The 13774-nt window shown below is 37.6% G+C and overlaps 1 long non-coding RNA gene across 1 annotated transcript in view; it reads right to left on the minus strand.

Moving 5' to 3' along the window:
- LOC147998007 (uncharacterized) overlaps positions 1 to 3490 on the minus strand; it is a 40440-nt gene extending 36950 nt beyond the window's left edge. Inside the window, exon 1 of the long non-coding RNA XR_015647437.1 lies at positions 3449 to 3490. This is a non-coding gene — a long non-coding RNA (uncharacterized LOC147998007). The remainder of the gene's footprint in view (positions 1 to 3448) is intronic.
- Between the last annotated feature and the right edge of the window lie 10284 nt (positions 3491 to 13774).

A 13774-nucleotide genomic window follows, 5' to 3' on the forward strand; every position in this document is an offset into this window, starting at 1 on the left:
TACTTTATAGGTTAGGTTAAAATAAATATTAAAATTTAAATCTAATACCATTATGTTTAATGCTATATACATCATGTTTGAGGAAAAGTGCCAGCAAGTGATATCAAAATGGAAATAATATATTTATCTTATTTGATCTTAGTCAAATTATCCATAATTATTTGGTAAAAACATCATTTGTCTGCCAAATTTATTGTACCACTTAAAAAATTGCCTGTGATATAATCAAACTTTATGATAGTAGACAATTTTATTATTAGGTCAACTTTTAAAATCTGTGATTTGATCTATGTTTTAAGTTTTTTTTTTTTACTTAAATTTGTTCCTCCAGACATTCACACATATTAAATTATCATTTTCAAAGTTGAATACTAATATAAAAATATGATCCAGCAGGGTTTTTGAAATTGCTCAATTATAAGTAATATTATCCGTAAACTACAGGACATTCTCCACTAAGCTCATAGATACAAAGAAGATACACAAGAAGAATGCCCCAAGTGAATATGATTGAGTCTCATGTAGAATGGGCATAAAATTGTCTAGGAGGCCGATTGAGGGAAGGAACTAGATGGGAGATGGAAGGAAGAGGAAAATGGATCCTGTGTTGGAAGGGAGAGGAGATATGACCCGATAGTCAGGAGAAGGAAAGGATATCTTGAACTTTTAGAGATGAGGAGGTAGGGGAAATCTCCAGGAAGAGAAAGAGTCCGGGATAATGAAGGTACGCACGAATCAATGGGGTTTACCGAAGCTGTGACTTACATTGGTGATATGGAACATTAAGAGGCCAACTCCTGTAGCCCGGAAGGACACCAGTGGAGGGATAAAGACACAAATACAACTACAAAACTTTCTAGGCAAAATTTTTCAAGCCTAAAAGAAATTTAGAACCGTATTCTAGGGTCTATGTTCTCCTTTGCTTTATTGATGGCTGGTAATTTTTGTATAAAATAAGGATTTGGGACATTATCATTAGAAGTAGGTATACAATATTTATATTGTTATATTCATGCTTTAGCTGGGCCCACTTTGTTGCCAATATCATTACAAAAATATAAAATTATAATTAATAATTTTTATAATTTTAATTTTATAATTATAATTATAAAATTAGAAAACAGAATTTTTGAGTACACATTCAGGAATATATATAAAGTCCTCTTTCAAAGAATGTACAATAAGAAAATGTAATACAATATTCATTCAATTTAACGTCTGGAGGGAAAATATTGGACTTTAGGAAACAGAGAAAACCTAGGAACTTGAATTGTATGTCACAAAAATGGACGTGGAAGTGAAATTATTATCCAGAATATTCTCCTCCACACCATGTTCCTAGATCTTTTTTACCCATGCCAAGCCCCTGACCAACATTCTCTATTCCGAACATGTAAGTACTAATGAAGCAAAGAGAAGTCTCTAGCTTTAAAGATATATAATATGTAAAGGTTTCCAGTATGTCACAGGAGACACTCTTGGAAAGGGCACCCTCAAATCTGGTCCATGGGAAAGTTCAGTGAGTCTTGGGTAGGTATTGATTGGGATTGCAGAAGTAGTAGCCTTTATCTGAGCCTTCCACACATGGGAATCAGGTGCTGCGATCTTCTTAGAATCATCTGGACTTCCCTGCTTGATATGGTTCCTGGAAGTCAGAGCGTTTATGTAATCAATTTCTTCAATACAAAAGCCAGTTGTTGGGAAGGGCACATTTGTTCTTCTCAGAGCTCGTGGCTTTTACTCATTTTGCTCTGAAGAAAAAGGTTCAAAGAATCAAAGGAAAGAAAAGTATGGTCTCCTCAGCAGTGTAAACACCTCCATGCTTTGGATTCCTATTGTGTAATTTGTTTATAACACTGATATCTGGAGGAGAAGAGCTTCTAGTTGAGACTTCATCATCTCAGTCTTTCCACTTGTATTACTCTGAATACCATTCTCTGACAGTGACTCTTTAGATTTCTGAGTCAATAGGTTTGATTAGCTGGCAGATTTCTTTTCTTTCTTTCATTGTTTTTATTTTTTATAAAATTTTATTGCTTTTTTAGCTGGATATTTCTACATTTGAATTTCAAATGTTATTTCCTTTCCCAGTTTCTTTTCCATAATTAGCCTATACAATTCTGCTCCCCTTCTTCTATAACCCACCTTACTGCCCCCTGACATTGCCTTGAACTTGGAGTCAAACCCAATGACTTCTCCTTCCATTGGTGACCCCAAGGCCATCCTTTGCAACATATGCAGTTGGAGCCATAGTTCTATCAATGTACAGTCTTTGAATATTGGTTTATTACCAGAAATCTCTGTTGCATTTGCATTGTTGTTCTTATGGTGTTGAAAGCACCTTTAGCTCTTTTAATCCTTTTTCAAACCCTACCAACAAGATGTCAATTTTCAGTTCACTGGCAGCATAGACTCCTTAGCTTCATCACTCTTATCTACATCTGGTTGCTGAATGTGTGTGTGTGTGCGTGTGTGTGTGTGTGTGTTTCTGTGTCTGTAGAGCTAAACAATGAATTCTCAAATGAGGAATATCAACATCCTTTGCCATCAGGTAAATGGAAATAAAGAAAAAAAATCCTGAGTTTCCACAGCACACCAATCAGAATGACGAGGATATATTTGGTCCCTTGTACAGCTATGGTGTTTGGTGGATTTTTAACATGGATTCTGCACTACTAGGTTAAGATTTTAGAATCCACAAATGACAAAGCCATATAGACTCCTTCCTATTCTTATGAACCTACTGAAGTAGAAGATTCACTGGACTTCAAGCCACTCCTCTCCCAGCCCATGTCATGAACTTTATGTTTGGACTGAATAAAGAATCATGGTAAAACATCCAAAACCCTCAAATCTGGCCATGGAAACACTGGAAGGTAGATATTAGAGAACTGCTATCTAATGCCACTGCAGAACCACATTATATAGTCTATGTTGTCCTTTCCTTTACTAATGTCAGGTAATTTTTGGATAAAATAAGGATTTAGGAGTTTATCATTTAAGTAGATACAGAATATTTACACTATTATATTCACTTTAGAACTGGGCCCCCTTTTTTCTAAAATCAGAGCAAAAAAATGGAATAGGATAATAGAACATTGGAGTACACATTCAGCAATATATATAAAGTCCACTATCAAGGAATGTACAATAAGAAAATGTAATAAAATATTCACTCAATTAAAGGTCTGTTGGGAGAATACTGCCCTTTAGAAAAGAGAGATATCTGAGGAAATTGAACTATAGGCCAGAGGAATGGAACTGGGAATAAAATTATTATCCAGTAGAATCTCCTGCACTCCATATTCCTAGATCTTAGAGACCCAAGCCATGCCTCTGGCTAACTTTCCTCATTCAGAGCATGTGGCCATTAGTGGAGCAGAGATAAGTCTCTACCTTAAGAGAGATTGAGTACATAAAGGTTTCCAGTGTGTCACAGGAGACATACCTGGAAAGGACACCTTCGAATCTGGTAAATGTAAGGAAAGCTGTTTAGCATGTAGGAGATGGCCGTTCTCAGTGACATCATAAATAGGACCTCCATGACAAATTTGTTGTAACTAGGAGAGCCCTAGCTTCTTCTGTGATGTAACAATTACTGTCCTGACAGGAACTGCCTCTCACATATTCCCTCAGTAACTCTCCGGTTTGCTAATTGGCCACTTATTCAGAGTAAACAGCCATTTGGGAGTGAGAACAAAAAGGATAAAGAGATCAGAGATGGGGAGAAAGAAGCTGACCTTCTGTCTTTGTATGAAAAAAAAGGAAAAATAAGTGGTACTTTGAAAAGTACAGGGAGCCCTTGGAAGGGTTGGAGTGGTATCGCTGAAGAGATAGACTTGATCTGAGACTTACACATATGGGAATCAAGAGCTGGAAGCTTCACAGAAGCATCTGGACTTCCCTGTTCTTATGGTACCTGGATGTCAAAGGTTTTATATCATTCATTTCCTAATTACAAAGCAAAATTTTGAGAGGGCACAGTTGTTTTTCTGAGATCTATGGCCTTTTTTTTCTTTTTGCCCAGAAGAAAAAGGTCCTAAGGAAGGAGGTAAAGACAAGTATTGGGTCCTCAGGTCAAAGTAAACTCCTCCAAGCTTTGGATACCTATAGTGCATTTTGTGTCTGACACGGATATCTCGGAGAAAGAAGTGCTTCTAGTTGAGACTTCATCATCTTTGTCTTACTACAAGTATTACTCTGAATACCAATTTAGATTTCTGAGTAAATAACTGTGATTAGTTGGAAGTTTTCTTTACTTTTATTTCTTTCTTTTTTTAATTTTTTATCAATTTAAGTGATTTTTAAACTGGATGAGTCTATATTTACGTTTAAAATATTATTTCCTTTCTCAGTTTCCTGCCCATTAAAGCACAACCTGTTCACAATCCCTTCTTCTCTAACCATAATTCTGCCCTTTGACATTCCCTTAAACTGGGAGACAAACCAAGGTAGAACCAAGGGCTTCTCCTTCCATTGGTGCCAAAAAAGCAATCCTCTGCCACATATGCATTTGGAGCCATATTTCTGTCTATGTTCATTCTTTGAATATTGGTCTAGTACCAGAAAGCTCTGGGTCATTGAGAATGTTGTTCTTTTGTAGTTAACAGCACCTTCAACAATTGAAATACTGTCTCAAAATCTACCAACAAGATGTCCGTTTTCAGTTCACTGGTTTGCCACTAACATTCACTTCTGTATTAGACATTCTCTAACTGTGTCTCTCAGGAAATATCTATATCCAGTTCCTGGTAGAATGCACTTCTTAGCTTCATAAATCTTATCTAATTTTGGTGGCTGATCACCATATATATATATATATATATATATATATATATATATATATATATATATATATATATATATGTGTGTGTGTGTGTGTGTGTGTGTGATATACGTATGATATATATATAATGATATATATGTATATATATATATACATATATATATATATATATATATATATATATAATGATATATATGAATATACTTTTGGTGGCTCCAACAGTTATGAAGTTAGGGGGAATTTTAACATGGATTCAGTGCAACTAGGTCAAGAATGTAGAATCCACAAATTGCATTGGCAAATAGATTCCCTCCTGTTCTTATGAAACTATTGAAGATGAGGTCTCCCTGGTCCTGAAGCCATTCTTATCACTTCCTATCCTTCTCTATCTTATGTTTGGCCTCAAGAAAGAATCATGGTAAAACATCCAAAAACCTCAAATCTAGCCCTGAGACACTGGAACAGAAGAACCGAGATCAAAACGGACCTGAGAACCAAATTCTATACTACATGTGGTCTTATGCTTTACTTATATGAGGAAATGTTAGGATTTAATAGTAATTTGGTGTTTACCACTTGAAGTAGGTACACCCAATTTACAGTGTTATAATCACTCTAGAGCTGGGAGCCTTTGTTGCGAAAATCATTGAAGAAAATAGAAGTGGAAAAAAGAATTTTCAGTACACATTCAGGAATAAGTATAAAGTCACCTATCAAGGAATATACAATAAAAATTGAAATACACATGCATTCAATTAAAGGTCTGTAGGGAATAACTGGCCTTTGGGAAAATAGAAAACGAAGAAAATTGAACTGTGTCACAGGAATGAACCTGAGAATGAAAATATTATCTAGAAGAATCTTCTACACTCCTGTTCCTAAATCTCATCGACCCATGCCAAGACCCTGAATAACTTTGTCCATTCAGAGCATGTAACCACTAATGAAGCAAAGAGAAGTCACTAGCTTTAGAGAGATGGAGTATGTAAACATTTCCACTGTGTCACAGAAGACATACCTGGAAAGGGCACCCTCAAATCTAGTCAATGTAAGGAAAGCTCTTTAGCATATAGGCCATGGCAGGTCTTAGAGACATCATCATTAGTTCATTCATGAAAAATCTCTGGTATCCTTGAGAGCCAAAGCTTCTTCTGTGATGTCACAAGTATTGCTGTGACTGCAACTGATCTTCAGATGTTCCTTCATTACCTCTAGGGTTTACTAATTGGCCTCTAATTCAGAGTAAACAGTTATTTGGCCGTGAGAAAAAAGAAGATGAAGAGATATGAGAAGGGGAATAAGCTGGCTTTCTGTCTTGTTTTTTTTTTAAAAAGAAAGGCATATGTGGTCCTTGGAAAGCTTAGTGAGTCCAAGGTAGGATTTGTGTGGGATCGCTAAAGAGATAGCCTTTTTTGAACCTTCCACATATGGGAATCATGAGCTGCAAGTCTCTTAGAAGCATCTGAACTTCCCTGTTCTTATGGTTCCTAAAATTCAAATAGTTTATATCATTCATTTCTTTATTACAAAACCCAAGTATTGTGAAGAGCACAATTGTTTTCCAGAGCTCATGACCTTTACTGTTTTTGTCAAGAAGAAAGGTACTAACGAAGAAGGGAAGTACAAATATTGTGTTGCTATCTCGAAGTAAACAACATGCTTTGGACACCAATAGTGATTTTTTTGTCTGCCACTAATATTAACGTGACAGAAGTGCTTCTAGTTGAGACTTCATCATCTCAGTCTTTCCACTAGTATTACTCTGCCACTTCACATTTACGAGTCAATATGTGTGATTACTTGACAGCTTTTACTTTCTTTTATATCTTTCTTTTTTATTTTTAGCAAATTTTATTGTTTTTTTTAACGGGATGTTTCTATATTTAAATTTCAAATATTATTTCCTTTCTGAGGTTCCTGAGCATAAGATCCCTACACATTCCCATTTCCTTTTTCTCTAACCAGCCTTTCTCCCGCATGACATTCCCTTGAACTGAAAGATATACAAGGGAGGACAAGGGCTTCTCTTTCCAATGTTGATCAAAAATTACATCCATTGCCATATATGAATTTGGAGCCATTCCTCAGTCCATGTACTTTCTTTGTGTATTCGTACAGTAAGAGAAAGCCCTGGTTCATTGGCATTGTTGTTCTTATGGGGTTGAAAGAACCTTAAGCTCTTCTAATCCTTTTTTTAAGTTTACCAAGAGCAGGTCCGTTTTTAGTTCACTGGTTTTTTACTAGCATTCACTTCTGTATTTGACATGCTGTATCATTGTCTCTCAGGAAAAATCTTTTTCCGATTCCTGGCAGAATGCAATTCTTACCTTCACCTATCTTATCTAGTTAGGTTGGCTGATATATATATATATATATATATATATATATATATATATATATATATATATATATATATATATATATATATATATATGCTATGATTTTGGTGGCTCCTACACCTATGTGGTTAAAGGGAAAGTTAACATGGGTTCTGCCCAACTATGTCAAGAATCTAGAATTCACAAATGACAGTTTCAAATAGTCCTCTTGTGTTTACCTATTGAAGTAGATAATTTACTGTTCCTCAAGCCATGTTTCTCCCTTCACATCATCCAATATATTAGGATTGGCCTGAAGAAAGAATCATGGTGAAACATCCTAAATCCTCAAGTCTGCCCATGGGAAAACTGGAAGCTATGTAGTCTAGTACTGATATCAAATGGGAGTAGAGAACTGAATTCAACAGTGAAAAATGTCCTTTGCTTTCCTGATGTCTGGAAATTTTTTGATAAAATAAGGATATGGGAGTTTATCATTTGTAGTAGGTTCACAGTATTTACACTTTTATAATCACTCTATAGCTGGAGTCACTTGTGACCAAATTCATTGAAGAAAATGGAATTGGCCAACAAAATTTTTGAGTACACATTGAAGAATATTTACAAAGTCCCTTATCAAACAATATACAGTAAGAAATTGAAATACAATATTCATTCTATTCAAGGTCTGTAGGTAAATGCTGACCTTTGAGAAACGGAGAAACCCTCAAATATTGAACTGTATGTCACAAGAATGAACCTATGATATATAGAATAAAAATATTATCTAGAAGAATCTCCTACACTCCATTTTCCTAAAACTTTTTTACCCATGCCATGCCCCTTAATAACTTTCTGCATTCAGAACATGTAACCACTAGTGAAGCAGAGAGAAGTCTCTCCTTTAGATAGATGGAGTACATAAAGGTTTCCTCCGTGTCAAAGGAGACACACGAGGAAAGGGCACCCTCGAATCTTGTCAATGTAAAGAAAGATGTTCAGGAAGTAGGACATGGCATTTCTCAGTGACATGACCATTAGGCCCTCCCTGAAAACTCTCTTGTAACCTGGAGAGCCCTGGCTTATTCTGTGATGTCATAACTGTTGCCATGACTGCAACTGTCTCTCAGATATCCTTCAATACCTCTAGGGTTTACTAATTGGCCTCTAATTCAGAGAAAATTGGAGAGTGATAACAAAGTGGATGATGAGATAGGATGGGGGGAAGGAAGCTGGCCTTCTGTCTTGGTATAAAAAACAAGGAAGAAATATGTGGTCCTTTGGAAAGCTCAGTGAGTCCTTGGTAGGAATTGAGTGGGGTCTCTGAAGAGATAGCCTTGATGTGAGCCTTCCACATAAGGGAAATAGGAGTTGGGAGACTGTCAGAAGCTTCTGGACTTCCCTGATCTTATGGTTGCTGGATGTCAGAGGGTTTATATCATTTATTTCTTTATTCCAAAACCAAGTGTTATGAAGGACACAGTTGATTTCCTGAGAGCTCATGACTGTACTGTTTTTGTCAAGAAGAAAAGGTCCTAAGGAAGAAGGGAAAAACAAGTATTGTGTCCCTAACTCAAGTTAAACTCCTCAATGCTTTGGAAACCTATAGGGCACTTTGTGTCTGACACTGATATCTGGGAGAGAGAACTGCTTCTAGTTGAGACTTCATCATCTCAGTCTTTATACTAGTATTAACCTGACTACCACTTCAGATTTCTGAGTCAATATGTGAGATTGCTTGGCAGCTTTCTTTTCTTTTATATCATTCATTTTTTTTTTATATTTTAACAATTTTTTCTTCTTTAAGTAGATGTTTCTACATATACATTTAAAATATTTCCTTTCTCCATTTCCTTTCCATAAGATCCCTACCCATTCCATTACCTTCTTCTCTAACCAGCCTTTCTGCCGCATGAAATTCCCTTGAACTGTCAGACAAACTGTGGAGGACAAGGCCTCTCTTTCCAATGTTGCCCAAAAAGGCCATCTCAGCCACATGTGCATTTGGAGCCATAGGTCAGTCCATGTACTTTTTTTGTATGTTGGGCTAGTACGAGAAAGCTCTGGTCATTGGTATTGTTGTTAGTATGGGTTTGAAAACACCCTCAGCTCCTCTATCTTTATTCAAAATTTACCAAAAAGAGGTCCATATTCAGTTCACTGGCTTACTACTAGCATTAACTTATGTATTTGACATGCTATATCTGTGTCTTTCAAGAAATATTTATATCTGGTTCTTGGAAGAATGCACTTCTTACTTTCGTCAATCATATCTAGTTTTTTTGACTGATGTGTGTGTATGTATATATATATACATATATATATATATATATATATATATATATATATATATATATATATATATATATATATATTTGATGGCTCCAACACCTAAGTGTTTAAGTGGAATGTTAACATGGATTCTGCCCACCTATGTCAAGAACATAGAATTCACAAATGACCATTTCAAAAATACTCCTTCCTGTTTTTATAAACCTATTTAAGTAAATGTTTAACTGTTCCTCAAGCCATTCTTCTCCCTGCCCATCATCTGGTATCTTATGTTTTGCCTTAAGATAGAATCATGTTAAAACATCCTAAAACCTCAAGTCTGGCCATAGGAATTCTGGAAGCTCAATAGTGTAGTACTGATATCAAATGGGACAAGAAACCAAATTCATTAGTCCATGTTGTCCTTTGCTTTCCTGATGTCTGGTAATTTTTTTTATAAAATAAGGATTTGGGAATTCATCATTTGAAATAGGTACACCATATTTACAATGTTATACTCACTCATTACCTGGGTCCCCTTTGTGACCAAAATCATTGCAGAGAATGGAATTTGAAAACAATATTTTTGAGTACACATGGAGGAATATTTACAAAATCCCTTATCATGCCCAACCTCGACTAACAAGGAAGACATGACCAATGAAGATCTTCTTCAAGCAGTTTTACTCAGGAACCTTGATACAATTTTCAGACACTAGGGAACCCCCGGAGCACACTTAAATAGCTAGTGCTGGCCAATCCCAGCAAGCAACGTGGGCCATGCCGGTAGGCTGTCACTATGCAGAAGCTAGCAGACCAGGCAGGGATAGACAAATAAGAACCTGCTTACTACAAGGAGAGCGCACCATTGGGAGGGTGGAAGGTGGAAACCAGTGCCATGTTTGAGGCGGACCAAACACCGCTGCCTATAGTTCCCCCTTTTATTTAATTAACCAAGCAGGCAAAGGAACCACTGAGCATGGTGACCCCCCCCCCAACCACGTGTCTTAGGATCATCTCTTCATTAAACCAGTCTTAGGACAACTCATCTTCCACAAGTTTCCATGCCATAGATAGAAGGTAGGTTGCCCATCACTGTGCACAGTCACTCACACATACTCGGGCGTGAGGTACAACAAGGTCTTCTGAATGACCCTTAGACAGGCTTGAGGGGACTGTCCTGCTTCAATGGCTGCAAACTGTGTGCCACCTCTGAACAAACCTCATTCTAAAATAGAAACCACAGGCACACTAGGGAGACCAGCAGCAAGAGTCCAGCTAGGGTTTCCATACCCACCCATACCCTCAGATGATTCATAGCATTAGCAATCCAAGATGACAATCTTGTAGCCAGTCTAGCATCTGCACGTGTGGAGTTCATCTTCAGGATGGCTACATGTAGCTGATCCATTTAGGAGTCGAATTCTCCTGCCCAATTGCCTTGAAGATAATGTGACAACTGTTTAACCAAATTAGAGGAGTGGGCTTAAAAGTCATGACGTATCGGCATGAGTCTTGGGAACACCGGTAGTATCCCCCACCAGGGCTCTGTTTGAACCAGCATTTGGGTCACACCGAGGAGTGTCAGCAACAGCAGGATCATCATTCTTGTAGCACCTCCTGGTCAATCTTTCAGGGACCTACAAAGGATCTTGCAGATCCGGAGGAAACACACAAACAGACCCTCTTGCCCATGCCAACATGGGATCTGGTCCATGCTATAAGCCAGTGATCACATCTTTCCCTTTCACATAACTTTCAATGTGCCCGCCCGACACTGATGTCGGTCAGCAGCAGAAAGGCCATCATCATTCAAAATTAAAAAAAAAAAAATTAAGAATAAAAGGGGCTAAGGATATCTGTTCCTTGCGGCTTCTACCATGGCCTATTCCCCTTTTTTGTTTAATTATGCATTCCTTCAAGGTACGATGTGCTTGCTCAACAACACATTGATGTTGGGGATTATAAGGCAGGTCATGGCACATTCATCTGTTTATAAAAGGATTTGAAAGATTTGGCAGTTTATGCTGGGCCACGATCAGTTTTTAAGTGTTGAGGGTTTCCCCAAGCAGCCCAGGCTTAGAGGCAGTGTCCAACAACATTGGGTCCATTTTCTCCACTCGTAGGGGTAGCATGAATGACACCTCAACAAGTATCCACAGAAACATGAATGTATTTTAGGCTCCCAAATCCAGATATGTGAGTTACATCCATTTGCCAAACCTTTAGGGGCAAAAGCCCTCTAGGATTAACCCCTACACTAAGGGGATGGTGAAAAGTGATACACTGTTGACATCCTAAAACTATCTGTCAAGCATCTGCTCAAGACAAGTGAAACTTCTGCTCTAAGGTCTTAGTAAGCACATTAAATTGTTTATGAAACTGTTGGGCTTCATCCAATGATGAGCTTAGGAATATGAACTCCATTCGGGTACATCTATCCACAAGATCATTTCACTCACTGAGAGGAGCAGGCAAACCTTTATGTGCTCTAATATTTTGGACAAAAAACTTGTGACATCTTTCTCAGATCAATTCCTGAAGTTCCCTCAGCAGCTGGCATACCGTGCTGCTAATTTTAATAGGGCCAGCCACTTCTAATATCTTAACTGCATTAACATATATGACGAATCAGAGAGAAAATTAAAGCAAAGGAACAATTTTGTACACTTCCTGCACAATCTTGAATTCAATTATTTGTGGAGAGCCGGGTTGATATTGGCACAAAATTGTCTCTTTATGGTTAATCACATAAGCTCCACAGCCATTTTTGGATCCATCTGTAAAAATGTTTGGCGCCCCCTATATAGGAACACTGAAAGATCACGGGATGTTCTTTAAAGAAGGATAGCAAAGAGTGTTTTGGATAATGATTATCTATCTCTCCATGGAATCCACAGCATGATATAGCCCAATCATCCACAGTGCCACACAAGATCTTCATCTGCTGACCTGTATAGGGCACGATGATTGAGGTTGGGGAAACAACAAATTATTGTACGCACTGTTGGATCGCATTCAGGGCTAATCATGCAACTGCTGTATGGTAATACTCTACTGATCTAGCTGGAGAAGCCTTGGGATAAACCCAAAGCAGAGGACCATCTTGCCACAACAATACTGTGTGCTGCCTGTGGGTGGCTAGAATGCATAACACCCTCCTTCCATCGATGTAAAATTGTGCCTTGTAATCCTTTTTCAACCTTCTCTAAAGCTTCCTTTGCTTCATCAGTCAATTGTCTTGGAGATTACAAGGCCGAATCCACAACTAAAGTATTATACAATGGTTTTAATTCATTATTTGGTAATTTTAAATGACATCTGACCCAATTAATATCTCCGAGTAATTTTTCAAAATCATTAAGAGTCTTAAGATTATCTTTCCTTAATTCAACCTTCTGGGGGATAAAGGTATAAGGACTTAGTTTTGTTCTTAAATAATTTACAAAATTTCCCTTTTGTACCTTTTCTGGGGCAGTAATCAAATCCCCTACCTTCTAGCAATTTAACTAAATTTCCATATACTAAATCTAAAATCTCTTCATACTTTGCAGTTAAAAGGATATCATCTGTAAAATTGGGTGCAGGAAACTTCTGTCTTATTGGGGCAATGGCATTGCCCACAAAAAGTTGACACACAGAAGGGCTATTGGCCATACCCTGTGGTAAAACTACCCATTGTAGTCGTTGATCAAGTTCTTCATGATTGCATGATGGAACAGTAAAAGCAAATCTTTCACTATCTCTTGGACAAAGAGGTATGGAGAAAAAGCAATCTTTTATATCAATCACTATAACAGGCCAACAGTCTGGCAGAGAGGATAAAAGAGGAAGCCCGAGTTGCACTGGGGCCCATGATTTGCATCTGTTCATTAATAACTCGTAAATCATGCAACAGTCTCCATTTCCCTGACTTCTTTTTAAACACAAAAATTGGGGTATTCCAAGATAATACTGATGGTTTTATAAGCTTGGCACCCAGCTTTAGTTGTAGCAAACTTCTCAGAAGAAAGCAGCCACTGAGGAACCCAAACCGGCTCCTCTGTTTTCCAGGTAATGGGAACCCTTCTTCAGTGGCCCCATGGAAAAACCCAGGACCTGATTCCTTTCTCTCTGTTGGGCAGTTATAGGGTTAGTCATACCCTGCAGGTGTTTCCCTATTCCAATACCAGGAAAATAGCCAATATGTTTCATAATCTTTAGTGAAGTTTCAGAATACTCAGTGGTCAATTTGAAACCCATATCTTTCAGCAAATATCTCCCCCAAAGGGAAATGGGCAAATCCAACCCATAGGGTTGCATAACTCCTGAATGCCCTTCCTGATCTCTCCAACTCAGTTGTCTTGCCCTCATATCAGGAGCTTTTGTCTAATGGAGACCTTGTAATGTTTGAGATGAG

The sequence above is a fragment of the Rattus norvegicus genome, chromosome Y, assembly GCF_021556685.1.
Source record: "Rattus norvegicus strain SHRSP/BbbUtx chromosome Y, alternate assembly SHRSP_T2T, whole genome shotgun sequence".
NCBI lineage: Eukaryota > Metazoa > Chordata > Mammalia > Rodentia > Muridae > Rattus > Rattus norvegicus.